Genomic DNA, 18,983 nt, shown 5'->3' with positions numbered 1-18,983 from the left:
GCCATTATAATAAATTTAATATGGCAATGAATGGGAGTAATTACATGAAATTATCTAATAATATTCTTCATGTGTTATAAATGTTTAATATATATTTTTGTCGTGAGTCGGTATATTTTAATTTCATTTCCCTTTATGTTTAATAAATATGTACTACATATAAAATGCATAACATATGTATTTTTTTCACTAATTGTTGCTATTTAGGAGTTTTCGTCCTTGTACTTGGGGATGTGTTCTATTTTGCTGGAGATATATCTATTATTTTACTACCATTGAGCAATAGGGTTGTGACCAATAGTCATATTTTCCTGTTTCTCCTTAACAGTCATTTAAAGAACTGCTCCTCACTCAGAAGTAAACGTTTAGGATCCTCAGTCATTTTGTTTCTTTCCCCGTATGTGATATTAAGAGAGGACATTCAAGAATGTGTCTTCTGTCTAGTATAGATAGAAACGAGCAGGTGTGCAAAAGTTAAGTCTTCTGCCCCAATGCTTTGCTCCAGAATTGATATCTCTTTTCCTGGCCAAGTGGCTCTAAGTATATTGTGTAGGGGTATGCACCTTTCATTGTGGTTAAATGGGATATGGGTAATGGTGAAAAATTATGTAATGCTGTTTCAATTCCTGTGTTCTGTATATGTGTGTGGTATATACAAAACTTGAATATATACATATTCAAGTATATAGTTAGAGGATATTCAATATATAGTTAGAGGACTTGAATATATACACCATCTAAATTTTCACAAGCCTTTTGAAATTACAATCATATTAATATTATGTGTAATAAAATAGAATTAGCAATGTAGAACTATGGGAATATATTCACAGGCTATTTTGGTCATTATATGCCTATGAGGAGGGAAAAATTGTCTATTTAATAGGAAGATACTATATTATCATAAAATTTAAAACACAACCCATATAAAGCATTGTTGCAAAACTGCTTTTCATTTTTTGCAAATTTTCAAACTATACCAATGTTTAAAGAACAGTACAATGATCATATCTATATTCTTCACCTAGCTTTAGCTTCAACTTCTTTTACTATCTAGTCAAAACTCTCTCTCCCCCTCTTCCATTTGTCTGGAGGTTTTCTTACCTGTGTTCTCACTTTGGGGGCTACCGGTCACCTCCTGTCTTTTTTGTGCAGCTTCTACCTAACTTTCTACTCGGCTCTGGACCTTGCTAGAGTGGAAATGTGAATGTATTTCTGGTATGCATATGTAATTTTAAATTCACTGTTTTCTCTTTCTTCTGGTTATACTATAGGTAAAGAATAGACATTGCTTTATTTGATCTTAATCTGTGCTGAAATTTGTCTTAAGAGTTTGTCACTGTCCTTTAGGAAACTAGCTGATATGCCTCTTTCTCTCTCATGTTATTTTTATCTATATCCAAGGTCGTCTTCTCAATCAAATCATTTACCTTAACTGTAAAGAGTATTTAAGCTACAAAAAAAAAAAAAATCCCTCTAAGGGCCTCTTATACTCCCCCAGTTTTCCTCTCATTTTCTCCTGTCATTTACAGCCAAATTTCTCATTTTCTTAATTTTCTTTCATGTCTTATTCTAACTTCCTTTGGCTATATCTCAACTTAGTCTACAGAAGTAGCTCATGCTCATTTTTCAGTACCTTCCATTTTGCATAAATTTTGTTCCCTTGCTTTTCAGCACAGCTCAGTACTTTCAGTGACCCTATCACTGTTAAAGTGAATAAAAAAAAAAAAAAAACTTTTGTGAAACAACTGTCTTTTATTGTAATTCCTACCTTCTTGCCCATACCTTCTGTATCTCCATTGGTGGTTTATTATCCCCCATCTAGCTTCTAAATTTATAGTTAATTATGGTTTCATTTTAGATCCTCCTGTCTCCTCATACCATACAGTTTTTTAGAAGATGACAATTGCCTAAACTTCTGATCACTTCTTTCCCAGAATTTACTCATAGTTAACATTTAGGATAAAATTCACCCTTCCCAGATCCCTCAGAATATTTAATAGTATTTCATTCTTTGCTTATTTTAATCAAATCTTTATTACCATATTCTACTCACCCTAAAATTCATTTTTTTCCAGTGTTCCCTATTGAGTACATAATTCTCCCAATATTTTTCAAGCTAGAAGCACCAAAGGTGTCCATAATAGCATTCATATTTTTCACAGCACTATGCAGTCCTTCACCAAATCCTATGATATTAGCATATTAGGTGTCTCTCAAATTCAAAAAGTTTCTGTTTATTTAATTCCCACCACTGTATCTCAATGATCATAATCTCTTCTCTGGACTCTCATACCACTGTCCTAATTGATTTCCTCACATGCAGTCTTGCATTCTTCTAATTTGTTTTTAGCATTGCTATCAGAATATTTTTTGTATTTAAATCTGATTGCCATCCCCTCACAACAAGATTATACAAATGAAAAGCTGATTATTTAATTTTGGCTAAAGATGATACTCTGTGGTGACCTTCAAGCCTCTGCTTGATTTGACCTCCCTCTCTTTAACCCCATTTCCCAATAGTTACTTTCTCTTTTTTCTTAAGTCCAGTTGGACTGATTTTCAGTTTCTAGATTTTTCCATATTTGATATTTTCATAATCAAATTTCCAAATTTCCGGTTTGATGTTTCCATAATCAAATTTTCAAATTCCCATATATGATAGCTTACATGAGGAAAAACAACATTATAGTATCTATATTGTGTGTGAACTCTTTCACAGTAGAATAAGGTAGATTAAGGTGAACTTTTTTTCAGATTACAGAGTAAAAGAGAGAGTGTATATAAATGCACAATTCCAAAGTATAGTTTATAAAGTAGGCAGTTATTAGACACCTACTTGATTGCATAACTGATTCTCTGCTTATGGTTCTCCAAGTCTGTTAATGCAGTGACTATGGATCTCACTCAAGCCAGCTAAATAATACTTTGTTTCCATCTCTAAGTATCAAGTTCCAAAGGCTAGAGTGCACAACATAATACTGTGTCTCAGGGCATCCTGGAAATTTATGATGCATGCTTTTATTTTACAAAGTCTTAATTCAGAAGAGCAGAAGGTAAAACTGTGTGACCATTAACATATCTTTGTGTTTTCCCAGAAACTGGCAGATTGATCCACATCCAGTACTTAATCCCAATGCATATTCTGAGAAATTAATAAATACCATTACACAATTAAATTATTCTCACATACTGAAATCTCAACTCAATAACCTTGATGGCATGGCTAAATATGAAACTTATAGCCCTTAAAAGAAGTAGACACTCTTCCTTGTTCCCAGTTCTCCTCTAGAAGCACGATAATATATTGTAATTTACCTAAAATTTCCATATTACTATACTATTTAAAATGTATCATAACTTTTGGAAGACTAGTAAAAATATTGTGGAACAACCTAGAGGTAAACTGCACAACCAGTGGTAAATCTGAAGAGGTCTAGTTAACAGCTAAGACAGGATACAGGTTTTAGATCACCTCAGTGATGGAAATGGATTACAGAAATGACTTTGGGTAACTCTGAACATTTGTTTTCCTTCTATAGATTAGGCAGTTGGAGGAAATCAGTTTGTAGTCCGTGTGTTATGTTTCAGTAAGGAAGGAACAAGACAATAATTGACACTCCACAGACATATTTAGTTCTCAATGTTGCTTCATAAGCTTCAATCATAAAGTGTACTCATATGAACTTTCAATGACACAACGTGACCTCCCCAAATGCAGGCCCAGAAAGCCACCCACGATCAGTGATTCCTGTCACAACACAGCTCGGCTTCACTAGATGCATGTGGAATGGATGACAGCAAGATGTTCAGCAGCTGCAGGTCCTGAACAGACGGGCAATGGCTCTAGGTTGGCCTAGAGAAATTCTTTTAAGGATGAGTTCTTTTAAGGTTATGCCAAAAGGAACCATCATGACTTCACATAGGTGGAAATAATAATGGACCAACTAAGATAGCTCTTAAAAATTAGATAGGAAGTATGACTAGACTAAATGTCAGTCAGATCTGTAAAACTGAGACAGCATTTGTTTGCAGAAGAACAGCCTTCAGTCATTAATCTGTTTTTTTCAGGCATGTCCATGTACATAGATAATTTTTATTTTGAATATTAAAAATTGCTATTGATTTTGAGATATTTTTGCTTTCACTTTTAGAGGTTTACTTGCTGTTGAACTGAAGTACATAAGCCCTAAATTTGTTTTAGACAAAAATATCCAGTGTTCCTGCAGACAATCTTTTTTTTTTTTTTAAAGATTTTATTTATTTATTTGACAGAGACAAATCACAAGTAGATGGAAAGGCAGGCAGAGAGAGAGAGAGGAAAGCAGGCTCCCTGCTGAGCAGAGAGCCCGACGCGGGACTCGATCCCAGGACCCTGAGATCATGACCTGAGCCGAAGGCAGTGGCTTAACCCACTGAGCCACCCAGGCGCCCTCCTGCAGACAATCTTAAAACAGTAACCTTTTAGTATATTTTTGTGATTAATTTTGTAATGATAAGACTCTCTTTACCTGACAGTTACAGTTTATCTTTTCAGTAAATGCTTTTTCCCTTTTGGAAAATTGACAAGGAGCACATCCACATCCCTTGTAGTTAATGTCTGTTATCACTTTAGGTTTATAGATGATAGATTTTTTTCTAAATATCCTCAAGGGTGATCTTTATATTTCAGTGCTTACTTTGTTGTCATCTCCTGAATTTGGATGTGGCCAGTGGGATCATGCCAGGGCAGCAATGAAATTTCCCCATGTCCTAGATTTCACCATCATTTTATTGATAATATTACCAAAGATACATATATTATGTACTTTATTTGTGAAATTATTTATGAAAGCTGAAAGCTGCAGAAGTATACAAACCCATAAGAGAATGAACAAAAATACATCATAAGTTTATTTTCTTTCATAATGATAAGACAGGTACATTCAGCATCAAAACCCAAAAATATGGGCAATCACTTAAATGTTACATTTACTGCAATGTCTCTCAGCTAAATTATTTTTTCAGTGGCATGGAAATAAAGGTAGAGGAGACTGCAATCTAGTTTAATGTTTCAATTTTAATACAAACTACTTGAGAAACCATGGTGATATGTCTACTCTCTATTACTATGTCAAAATAGTTCCTTAACCAGACTTCTTGAATAGATCCATTATGCATGGCGAAATATCACCTCTTTTTAATAAAAATCTGTAAAGTTTCTGGCTGAAAAATATTTATTCATGGAATCTCATAGTATAGTGTCTGTGAATTCCCAGATGAAAACTAGTTCATCGTAAGATATAAGAAGAGTAAAACTACTGAATGTAACTGATAGTGTTCAAGTCTTCATGGTAACATTATTAAGAAATAACCTCAACTTTTTGAGAGATATTTATTCTGAAATGCTGTAGATTAAATATATTCTATTTCAATATTCTATGTGAAATAGTGTCATATTCTCTTCTGTGGTAGCCCAAGAGAGTGGCAATATTGCCTTATTCATTGTTCATCTTGACTACATAACTTCCAAGGTCTCTTCCATGTTGGAATGTATCAACTGTGACATATAATATGATCATAACTAGATCTTTATAGTAGTGGTATTGCTGACCTCAATTTGTTTTAACACTATGAAAAACATTTTTTGTCATGTTGTGTATCTGGATTTTATTTGTTTTGGTCTGTTGAAGAGTGGTAAGTAGAAATTGATATGTAGTTTCAACAAACATCTCAAGTTTTACATTTTTAAAGAAAATTTAATTTTTAAGTAAAAGTGTGCTTGTTTCCATTTCAGACTTTAATGATACTACATTTGGGTATATATTTCATATATCCTTATCATTTTAGAAGTATTGTTACTTTTAATTTGTAAACAAGGATGTGAATACATTGATTTAGAAATAATTCTTAAGGTATAATGGAAATAATTGGTACAGATTTAGTCTTGCAATAATATCTGAAGGGCACTCTCATAACATAAAGAAAAGGTCCAGCATAGAGATCATGTCAATTAATCATTAATTTATTTAATACTTCAATTTAAAGAACCATGGATCTTTGAACATATCTAAAAACATGAAATTTCAAGTCTTTGTATAACAGTGGAATCAGATTACAATATATAAGGGTTCAGAAGTGAACCCATTCAGCCTTTCATTTTCTATGTATTAATAAATATATAGCACTCAAACAATATTTTACAATGGAAAATATATATCCATGGATAAAACCAGTTCATATAATAAAATTAGTCAAAATATAAACTATTGCTTCACAAATATCCAAAAACCTAATTATGATCTATCTCAAGGACAAACAAGCTACAGTACACACACAATTCTAGAGGAAGATTGGCAGGTTACTCCTCCAGGTTCTTAACTCTTCAAACACTGGCAAACACTATTGAAATCTCTGTAACTATATACCTATAACCTCGGTATGTAAATGGCAAGTGACTGTAGATATGGCTCAATGCAATCTTTCAAGAAAATGGGGAAAATCCACAGTAAAGAAGAACTTGTAGTATTTGTACCAAGCTGACCATCTCCAAGGTAGAGTCCATGCAATTTGACTTGTTCCAGACTCCTATGCCCCTTTTCTCTACTCTGACTCTGGTTGGGATTTTTAGAAACATTTAGTTCATTTACTCAAGATCATCCTTTTGCACCAGTTAATAGAATCTTGAAATGACACTGGGTTGGTAGTCTCCCACAATAGTTACTTTTTGTAGTTTCTATTATAAGGTGGAAATGGGAAGAGGGAAGGTGGAGGAAAGTAATAATATTTATTCTAAAAAATGTATTAATATCATAAGTTCAAGTCACATTTATTAAGTTCAAATGTTCTAATAAGTGTTATTTTGTAGAGGGTACAGATTTGTCATGACTTCCAAAATAAGTTTCATAACATAGTGTGCATACTTTTTCCTGTTTTGAGATGTGTGTGTGTGTATGTGTGTGTGTGTATTTTGAAAAAATACAAGATTCCCAAGATATGAAGTTTAGCAGACACTCATTAAAAATGGAGGAAAGGTATCTAGGTGAAGAATATAGAAGGAACCATAGTTTCTATCCCACATTTGTGTTATCCTTAGTTGGCCACTTCAGAACAAAACTTCAGAAGCCATGGATGCTCACAAGTACTGTATGTGTGTGGGTATTTGTGTGTGTGTGTGTGTGTGTTGTTTTTATTTATTTTTTTTAATTTTTTATTTTTATAAACATATATTTTTATCCCCAGGGGTACAGGTCTGTGAATCACCAGGTTTACACACTTCACAGCACTCACCAAAGCACATACCCTCCCCAATGTCCATAATCCCACCCCCTTCTCCCAACCCCCTTCCCCCCAGCAACCCTCAGTTTGTTTTGTGAGATTAAGAGTCACTTATGGTTTGTCTCCCTCCCAATTCCATCTTGTTTCATTGATTCTTCTTCTTCTACCCACTTAAGCACCCATGTTGCATCACCACTTCCTCATATCAGGGAGATCATAGGATAGTTGTCTTTTTCTGCTTGACTTATTTCGCTAAGCATGATACGCTCTAGTTCCATCCATGTTGTCCCAAATGGTAAGATTTCATTTCTTTTGATGGCTGCATAGTATTCCATTGTGTATATATACCACATCTTCTTGATCCATTCATCTGTTGATGGACATCTAGGTTCTTTCCATAGTTTGGCTATTGTGGACATTGCTGCTATAAACATTCGGTGCACATGCCCCTTTGGATCACTACGTTTGTATCTTTAGGGTAAATACACAGTAGTGCAATTGCTGGGTCATAGGGCAGTTCTATTTTCAACATTTTGAGGAAGCTCCATGCTGTTTTCCAGAGTGGCTGCACCAGCTTGCATTCCCACCAACAGTGTAGGAGGGTTCCCCTTTCTCCGCATCCTCGCAGGCATCTGTCATTTCCTGACTTGTTGATTTTAGCCATTCTGACTGGTGTGAGGTGATATCTCATTGTGGTTTTGATTTGTATTTCCCTGATGCCGAGTGATATGGAGCACTTTTTCATGTGTCTGTTGGCCATCTGGATGTCTTCTTTGCAGAAATGTCTGTTCATGTCCTCTGCCCATTTCTTGATTGGATTATTTGTTCTTTGGGTGTTGAGTTTGCTAAGTTCTTTATAGATTTGGGACACTAGTCCTTTATCTGATATGTCGTTTGCAAATATCTTCTCCCATTCTGTCAGTTGTCTTTTGATTTTGTTAACTGTTTCCTTTGCTGTTCAAAAGCTTTTGATCTTGTTGAAATCCCAATAGTTCATTTTTGCCCTTGCTTCCCTTGCCTTTGGCAATGTTCCTAGGAAGATGTTGCTGCGGCTGAGGTTGAAGAGGTTGCTGCCTGTGTTCTCCTCAAGGATTTTGATGGATTCCTTTCTCACAGTGAGGTCCTTCATCCATTTTGAGTCTATTTTTGTGTGTGGTGTAAGGAAATGGTCCAATTTCATTTTTCTGCATGTGGCTGTCCAATTTTCCCAGCACCATTTATTGAAGAGGCTGTCTTTTTTCCATTGGACATTCTTTCCTGCTTTGTCGAAAGAGTTGAGGGTCTATTTCTGGGCTCTTATTCTGTTCCATTAATCTATGGGTCTGTTTTTGTGCCAGTACCATGCTGTCTTGATGATGACAGCTTTGTAATAGAGCTTGAAGTCCGGAATTGTGATGCCACCAACTTTGGCTTTCTTTTTCAATATCCCTTTGGCCATTCGAGGTCTTTTCTGGTTACATATAAATTTTAGAATTATTTGTTCCATTTCTTTGAAAAAGATGGATGGTACACATTCTTCTCTAGTGCACATGGAACATTCTCCAGAATAGATCACATCCTCGGTCCTAAATCAGGACTCAACCGGTATCAAAAGATTGGGATCATTCCCTGCATATTTTCAGAGCACAATGCTCTAAAGCTAGAACTCAACAACAAGAGGAAGTTTGGAAAGAACCCAAATACATGGAGACTAAACAGCATCCTTCTAAAGAATGAATGGGTCAACCGGGAAATTAAAGAAGAATTGAAAAAAAATCATGGAAACAAATGATGTCCCCAAATCTGTGGGACACAACAAAGGCAGTCCTGAGAGGAAAATATATAGTGGTACAAGCCTTTCTCAAGAAACAGGAAAGGTCTCAGGTATTTTTTAAGTTGTGAAATAATAGGGTTGAATTCTAGAAATTCTTAAGTTCCCTTTCATTCTAAACTGTCATAGATCTGACAAAACTTTTTACACCATTACTAAATGTACATAAACTATTTTGATGTATTGCTTCTAGTGGCTGTTTTGGTTAACGGCCTAGAGGGACTCTATAATGAACTTCGATGTGCATCCATGTGCGTTTATTTTGTAATTTATATAATAATTACAAATAAAAGCTTAATTTCAAAAAATGGATTCATCTATTTAGGAAAGTTTTGACTTCCATTACAATACTTTATTATAGAGTTTAAGCCCTCTCTTCATTTGAAGACTGAGAGACAAAATAATGGTATATATCCTAAGAAGGAATTAATCTTATTTTTCTATAAACAGATAAAGAACTAATATGACCAATGGAGAAATACACACACTCCAAACACAGATTTAGGAGAGTGGATTTTAAATACATTTTTAACTTGGTGAAGATTCTTTGCTAGTATGTAGTCGCCACCACATTGAGTAGGCTAACTAGAGGTTAACAAGATCATATAGCCATCTGAGGAGGAATGTTTTATATTTTTTATTTACTTTGTAAAGTCATATTGTAACTCTCCTCCATTGATCTAAGATTTCTTTGAATGATTTGATAATCTGGCTTCAGGGTTAATTGCTTGCCTGTTATCTTCACAAAGTTATTGGTTTGGTCATCCAGCATTGTGATTGCTACTGTTTTGAATACTGAATTGCTAACATTTATTTCTTACTGGAAAATAATTGCATTTATATTTGATTTTTTTGACATGTGAACAAAAATGGAACAAAACAGCAGGATAATGAGCATCTATTCTAAGTTAATTGTGGTACTGTACATAATTTGTATACATGAATTCCATTTTAGCATGTAATTCAATCTGAACTAAGCTTCACTAAATCCAAAGTAGATGTCTCAGAAAAAAAAAAGCCCCATTTTTATCCATTTATTCACTGTAAACATGACAATTTTTGGAGGTCTTTGGACAAATGTGCAGAAATAACAATATAAAATTGAAATAAATTCAGTAATTTAAAGTTTTAAATTATTTTATAAAATAAAACATGTAGAATCATTTCTAAGCAAAGTCAGAAACAAAAACAGGTTAAGTGTATCATTAAACTTAATATACAAAGTGTTGTACCAAAGCAAATGGACTGTATATAAGCACCAGAATGCATATTAAATTCCCCAAGCTCTCACCAAATTACCTGCATCTCTTAAAAAATAAAAAAAAAATGTCCTGCAATGTGTTAATAGTGTATCTATAATACCTAGAACATTTATTTGGTCGAAAGTTGTCAATTACATGTTTTTCATATTGAAACAAGCATATAAAAATTGTCAAATAATATCAAATTAATTATATGAAAAATTGACATTTTGTGCAGTTCATTCTCATAAGATCCTTGATTGTAAGAAATCTCACATATAAATATTAATAATAACCCCCTCTGTCTTTACCAATAACTTGTGAGGCATTGTGATATCATGGAGGAAGCACAAAAATTGGGAACGAAAATAGCCTTGATGCCACTCCCACTAACCCCTGCATCTTGGATAGATTACTTAATCTTTCAGTACGTCAACTTTATCATATGTAAATTGGTATTGGCATTGTTAAGCAAACTTGAAATGTGTGAAGTATCTGAATTAGGCAAAGTGCTTAGTGCACTCGAAACTGTTCAAAATGCTTACTATTATTATTACACACAGTTAACTAAATAAAATAAAGCTGTGGAAGAATGTTAAAATATCACATTTTAAATATGTTTTGAAATATATTGGATTAAACTATACATTTAATAAATGTATTTTGCAAGGGAATACTATGCAGTCATTAAAACCCTATTTGCAACAATATGGATGGAACTAGAGGGTATTATGCTAAGCGAAATAAGGCAATTATCGTCTGATCTCTCTGATATGAGGAATTTGAGAGGCAGGATCATGGGGGAAAGGAGGGAAAGATGACACAAGAGACTATTAATCTCAGGAAACAAAGTGGGGGTTGTTCAGGAGGGGAGAGGATAGGATGGCTGGGTGCTAGACACTGGGGAGGGTGCGTGCTGTGGTGAATGCTGTGAATTGCATAAGACTGATGATTCACAGACCTGTACCCCTGAAACAAATAATACATTATATTTTAATTTAAAAAACAAAAGAAGTTAAAAAAAAAAAAACCTGATAGCAAGACAGTAAGTAAGATATCCTAAAGAATGTACTTACTTACACTCCGTTTTGGAAAACTCCATAAATTATGAAAGTTGTAATGATACTTTAACAATATAATCTGCATTTATAAATATATGTAAATATGTAAATGAATGTAAATTTAATATCTACTGCTAATATTGTAGGAAAATATTGGGTGTTTTTTAAAAAATATTTTATTTATTTATTTAACAGAGAGATCACAAGTAGGCAGAGAGAGAAGAGGGAAAGCAGGCTCTCTGCTGAGCAGAGAGCCCAATGTGGGGCTCGATCCCAGGACCCTGGGATCATGACCCGAGCCAAAGGCAGAGGCTTCAATCCACTGAGCCACCCAGGCGCCCCTTGAAGGTCTTTTTTGTTTCAACACTGATCTGTCACTTATCCACATGTATGACAAAATTAGATGATGTATGTATACTCTTTTAGTTGAAATATAATTAATACACAGTATTATATTAGTTGGTAGCGTATCTATAATACCTAAAACTAATACCAGTGTTAAACATTAGTTTCAGGTATATGATATAATGGTTCAACAGTCCTATTTATTACTCAGTGATCATCACAATAAGCATACACTTGATCCTCTTTATTTATGGAAACTTTATCTGTTAGATGCACACTTTTATTTCAGACAATATTGTGGTATAAATCATTTTCAAACATAAATTTAAATAACTACTTTGTTATGTAGATATTTCTATAAAAATTAAATAAGTCTACTATGATGTCACATTCAGCATTTTGCAGTTAGTTGCAAATGGATAAGTTAGTATCAGATTATTTGTATTCATCTCAGACTATTTCTTTAAAATAAATTATTAAATATATTATTGGCATATTAAAGTGCATGAACAATTGAAAGCTCTTATATGCAGACAGATTCCCCATCAGAAAGGTGGCACTATTTTATATTAACATCAAATACCTTGTGATATGTCATATCTTCATCAAGGTAATTTTTTTTGTTACTGCCCTATTTTTCATAAGCCTTTCCCACTTTCATGAAATGAATTTTATTGATACTTGTTTTTTAGATAGTGAAGTTGTATTAGAGATAAGCTTTGTCATACATGCATCCATAAGCAACTTTGAACAAAAAAGGAATTCAAGAAAATATATGAAAACTAAAATTAAAAAAAACTTTAAAAAAAGAAAATATATGAAAGATATATGATCATTAATTCAGATTCACCATGCATTTAATGAAGTTGAAGATTTAGTGCTCGTCACTTACATGGGACCTACTAAGGTCTTGAGATCGAGACTGGCAATGTGTTCCATGGTTGTATGATTTTGGAAAATTTGCAAATATAATACATTTTATTGCTTTAAATTAAGAGTTTTACTGCTATCTGTTGATCCACCCTATTCCTCTATAACACATGGTTCTGCTTGTTTTTAGTTTTTTTTGCTTTTTTTTTTAGATTTTATTTATTTATTTGACACACAGAGATCACAAGTAGGCAGAGAAGCAGGCAGAGAGAGAGGAGGAAGCAGGCAGAGAGAGAGGAGGAAGCAGGCTCCCCGCTGAGCAGAGATCCCGATGCGGAGCTAGATCCCACAACCCTGAATCATGACCTGAGCGGAAGGCAGAGGCTTTAACCCACTGAGCCACTCAGGCGCCCCACATGGTTCTGCTTGTTGAGGGATTTTTCTGATCTGGCTAAGGAAAAGTTGCATTGTGGATTTTAGTTTGGCTTTATTGGAATACATTTATGTTGTTCACTATCAATTCTGTTCTTAGTTGTTGTATTTGTTTCTATATAATTGTATGCTTTATAAAAATCTTTTTGCATGCCCAGATATATAAACCTTAAAATCCATAAAAGTTGTATCCATCTTAGATGATATTTCTGTGTGTGATTAACAGGTTACCTAGAAGATAATTTTCAACAGGAAAGAAGCTCAGCCAAAAAGATTATGCGAAGACAAGCAGTGCACTCCTTTTTAAATATTTGATCTGCAGTCTCCGCCAAGCGCTGAGACTATACAATGGTCTCAGTAGTAACTACTCCCACCCCCATCCCAGATCAACTAGGCCATTTTAGAGTGAAAGTTAAAAAGCATTACATATTACTCCCATATTCAGGAAAACTTGTCCTAGTCCTACTTTTTACTAGGTTTATCTTCATGCTGCTACTGTTTACGGTCTTTAATTTCAGACTCCCATATGCTAAAACAACAGTCATACTCCCACACTGAACATTCTGCCTTTATCCAAAAGACTTTATCTAAGCATAATTTCTTTCTAGGAAAGGCTAAACAGCGCAACTCCTTCCATTATGTGCAGGCACCATAGTGAGAGTAGAGTGGAGTTAAAATAGAGGGAAGGCTTACACTGGACATTGTATTCAGGCTCATCTCTGCTGGTCAGATGACTCACTCTCTGTCCCATGCATGGACTTCCTCATGTGGAGCACAGTCTCCTCCTCTTGCAACCATGGAAATTATAACACATCAAAGAGAAATATGAACATTTTATAGAAATATAGAATAGTGAAGAAAGGTGAACATGAGTTAGAATAATATTTGGGAGAAAGGACAGAAAAAGGGTAATAGGGCCATTTGGCTGCAGATAACAATGTGTGGATGGGTGGCCAATTGATATATGACATGTTTCTTATGTTGTTATACATTATTTTCAAGAAGAGTACTTTTCAATTAAAGAATGGGAATATATGAGAAGTTTGGCAACATTTATTTTACATTTATAGAAACAATAAGAAAGTAAAATGTATGCAATAATCAATAGTGTTAATAACAGCTAAGCACTGACACCTAATCTGAAAATGTATTACTACCGAATTTGAAGAATGGAGGAAATAAGAAAAAATGGTGGGCTATTGTGGAACTCAGCATACAAGATTTTTTTGTGTGGCATGGTGATATCTAATTTTCAGAAGGTCATATGAGAAAGCGAATGAGATTGTAATGAAAATTTTCTTTACCTGACAGAAAACATTGAAAATCTTATGGCATTATAGTAGGACATTTATTCAGAATATAAACATCCACACCAGAATAATAATGAAATAATTTTTCAGAGGCTTAATACAAGACCAGTTGTTTGATACCGTAGCAGATACAATGAATGAAATCATTTGCTGATTATATAACTCAGTTGTTTTAACTATAATTCCAAAGAAAAGCCACATATGACAAATAACAATTACTATTGGTTGTGTGATATTCTCAAATGTAAGTATTTTTATTAGTAAGTATTTTGTAAAGTACACAGGATTTGTCCAGAAGATGGTAAGATTAGTGAGGGTAACATTCACCTTATAAATGTTAACTTGGGAAAATAATTTGAGGGGTTACAGATAAGCAAATGCCACAAATATAAATGAAAATATCTCAGATTGTAACTGACATCTTCCAAAAAATTCTAAGGACTTTTTATTCCTTGAAAGCATTTTTAAAGCATGGTACTCAATGAAGCTACAATATTAATCTTTGAAGGACCAAATTTTTCATAATCTTCTAAAACTTTACAACTATTTTTTAAACACATATGTTTACCAAAAATCAATCTGAAAGTCATGTTAGATCATCATAATAAATCATATATTGTAGAAGGCAAATGTAAGTTTATTTTTGAAAGAATTTCCTCTAAAATATACATATTTAAGTAAAATTTTGTCATTATGCTATTAATTAATGTTTAAAGGAAAATGATAAAGTAACAATAATTCAGGGTATATCATAGCTTTCACATAAAAATGATTAAAAATTCTTTGAATAGGTACGCCTGGGTGGCTCAGTGAGTTAAGCTGTTGCCTTCACCTCAGGTCGTGATCCCAGGGTCCTGGGACAGAGTCCCACATGGGGCTCCTTGCTCGGCAGGGATCCTGCTTCTCTCTCTGCCTCTGCCTGCCACTCTGCCTGCTTGTGCTCTCTGTCTCTCTCTCTCTGAAAATAATAAATAATAAATAATCTTAAAAAAATTTCTTTGAATAAAATCAAAGTGTGTTTATTTTAAAAATATATGCTACTATTACTATTAAATTGAAGAATCTCTTGTCATTGATGACAATTTCCATTATAGAATACTAGATAAACAATGAAGATGATTTTTGTTGAACTGCAAGTCTTATGATCAGACTATCTCTTTTCTAAAATTGTAGTTCTAAATAATTTCTCTTCTTTTAATTTTTGATACAGAAAAATTAAATTTAAAAACTTAAAAAGTATTTTGGCTTCTTTGGTACATTAAATGGTATATGTAACTTGTAGAATTATGCTGTACATGGGAACTAAACACTAATAAAATATGAAATAAGTTGATATAAGTGTATATTGGTAAAATATTTATTTATAAGAAATCATAAGGATAAGATATTTTCTTAAGCCAAGCAAGGCTCTTACAGAAGTATTATAGAATAGTTTCAAAAATAATGTATCAGAGATGCTTGTGAATAAATCTGTAGCTATTTGGATGTGTTTTATTTTGCCAAGAATGACAGACAAAGTAGAAAGTAGGTCAGGACTGATAACATTTATACTACTTTCTTCCAATTAATTTCTCCAAAATGTACGGTGTCTCTCTTTGTGTTAACATATTGTCAGAACAATTGGAACATACAGTGCAATAAGGTATAGTGGCAAAAAATTATTAAACAATGCATCTTTTGAAGAAAGAAGGGAAAACTACAGATAGTTAATTTATCCTCCTGGCAATTGTGAAATCATAATGTATTGAAAACTGAATAAAGGACCACAAATATTAGTTCAGTGACAAAGCTTGAAATGAAAAGAGAAAATGGTTAGAAATTAATCTGCACTTGGAGCCCTAAGGCCTTCATCTTATAATTCCTCTAATACTCTACATTAAAAATAATTCTAGGGGCGCCTGGGTGGCTCAGTGGGTTAAAGCCTCTGCCTTCGGCTCAGGTCATGATCCCAGGGTCCTGGGATCGAGCCCCGCATCGGGCTCTCTGCTTAGCAGGGAGCCTGCTTCCTCTTCCCTCTCTCTCTGCCTGCCTCTCTGCCTACTTGTGATCTCTATCTGTCAAATAAAATAAATAAAATCTTTAAAAAAAATAATTCTAAGTTACACTCAATATATTGGATATGCAGATACAATCCTTATTGTTTTGGGAGAATAGTTTTATTACTTTAGTTAATTTAGTGCTGGCACTAGTAAATATGAGCAAAGGTAAAATTCTTCACACCAATTTGTTTAGGATATTTCATTATTACATAGGTTATTAAGTAAAAAATTAGATTTATATGGATGTTTACAGAGCAGAAAAATTCTGGAACTCAAATTCCACTTTCAACCAAGATGCTATATATTTATTGAAGAGGTACAAAGCTTACAATTTTATGTATATTATATATATGTGTGTATATGTGTATAGATAGATAAAATTGAGAGCGTGCACAATTTGTGGGGGGGAGTGAAGGGCAGAGGGAGAGGGAGAAGCAGACTTCCTGCTAAGTAGGGAGATTGAGGAGGGTCTTGATTCCAGGACAAATCCCAGGACTGATCCCAGGATACTGGGATCATGACCTGAGCAGAAGGCAAAGACTTCACCAACCAAGCCACCCAGCGGTCCCAGTTTTATGTATAGATATAGAAAGATGTGTAGATAGAATTTGTCATATTTCAAAGTTGTTCTAGAGATTTTGAAAGATGAGTGATTTTAAAACCAGAAAGAAATATATATATATATATATGTTATATATATAATATATATAACATATATATATATAATATATATAACATATATATATATATATATGTTATTCTACTCTACCATGGGTAAAAAATAAATGACCGACAAAACACATTACTTTTCAAAAAACACTTTAATATTTATATTTTTATTATTCAGAGAAAGTAATTATATTTAAAATAGCAAAGAATTAAGAATTGTTTTTCCATGTAATTTCTCATAGGAACATGAGAACATATATGTGTGTTAAGACATGCCATTTATCTCTACTACCTCAATGTACAATACTAGTTGAAATTTTGGTTTTCCCATGCAGAAAAATTAAACTTTGAAAAAATTTACTGCTGAAACATTCATTAATATATATTCAAAAGCATCCTCTTTTATAAATGTAGAATCTATGTTATGGAACCTAGTGTGGTATTATATAAACCTTTATTATATTTTTAATTGTTTTATTAAGTTTTTGATTCATACTTATTCATTGTGAAAATTCTAAAACTATATGGATGACTATGGAGTAAAATACTAACATCCATCTATAAAAAACAAAGAATCACCAATTTATTTCTATCCCCAGAAGTAATACTACACATATTTTTTAAATTACTTTGTACATTAAGTTCTCTTGGCGATCTTTATCATCTGTAAACTTCATTCTTTTTAATGGCTACTTATATTTCCTTAGAGTGGATTATTATATCCATGTTTATATTATAAATGATGCAATACAGACAATGATTATTTTTGTAAACAACTCTATAAAATTATTTCAATTTTGTTTTGCTATTATAAGGAAAGTTCCAATGAACCATTTATAAACAGTTTTCTCTCTGTTAACATGTGATAGTTTTTGTGGGATAGGATCCTGAAATTGGAAATGCTGGCTCAAAGATGATACACATTAAAATTATGATTAATGTATCTTCGTTATTCTCCCAAACATGACATGAATGTTTATTCTCAACAGTAAAATATGGGAGTACTTATTTCACCACACCCTTGCTTGTGAAATATCAGATGGGTAAATGGTAAATAATTTTGATGTTAATTTACATATTCCTGAATGATAACATGCTTGAATATCATATTTTCATTTTTAAAAGTTAAGTATTGTTTTATCTGGCTGCCTTTCTTAATCATTAATAGTGAATCTGAAACAAATAGCATTTATACTGTCAAGCGAGAAAAAAATATTTTCAGTAAGAAAGAGAAAAATAGGGCAAAATTATCCAGTTATTTTCAGTAAACTAGTGTGAATCGATGCAAGCCAGTCAGCTTTGCGCAGTGGCAGTATCGTAGCCAATGAGGTTTATCCGAGGCGCGATTATTGCTAATTGAGAAGTACACTATTCAACCCAGAGACATTCTGGTCTGAATGTAGATAAAGTGTGTTTGTGTGTGGGTAATTAATTCAATACAGATAACTTCTATGTGTCCTAAAAGAGGCTTTCAAGTAATAATTTTCTAAGCTGATCTGACAGGCTTATTTTTGCTTTGGGCAAGGGCATTTTAAGTCACGGCAGCCACAACAGAGGAAAAAATCTAAAGTCACTCATAAATGATGAGTGTAGAGTGTTTTTCTAACATACTCTTATGAGACTTGCTTTAAGCTCTGAAGAGGGCATCCACATTACAAAGGTAGTAATGCACACGTTTAATAACACAGGGTTCAGATATTTTAATGTAGCAATGGATATCAGACCGATGTTAATACATGCTCAAATTACAGAGGCAATTGAGAAATTTCTCTCTCCACAGTGAAAACTAAAATACAGTTAGTGTATTATAAAATATTAGTGTTACTTTAAATTTAGCTTACTTCCTAGTTTGATCAGAAGGCAGATACTGTGATATTCTCACATGATAACTAAATTATGCTCTTTCTCAATTTATTTGAAAATCAATTCCTATATAGGAATTACTACAG

The 18,983-nt window shown here is 33.3% G+C and overlaps 1 pseudogene; it reads left to right on the top strand.

The window, feature by feature from the left end:
* Positions 1-18,329: 18,329 nt before the first annotated feature.
* Positions 18,330-18,482, top strand: LOC132018925 (U4 spliceosomal RNA; annotated as a pseudogene).
* The last annotated feature ends 501 nt before the right edge of the window (positions 18,483-18,983 follow it).

This window comes from Mustela nigripes, chromosome 5, assembly GCF_022355385.1.
Source record: "Mustela nigripes isolate SB6536 chromosome 5, MUSNIG.SB6536, whole genome shotgun sequence".
In the NCBI taxonomy this organism is placed as follows: domain Eukaryota; kingdom Metazoa; phylum Chordata; class Mammalia; order Carnivora; family Mustelidae; genus Mustela; species Mustela nigripes.
Note: the sequence above shows the minus strand (reverse complement) of the source record. Positions and strands in the feature narration are given on the sequence as shown.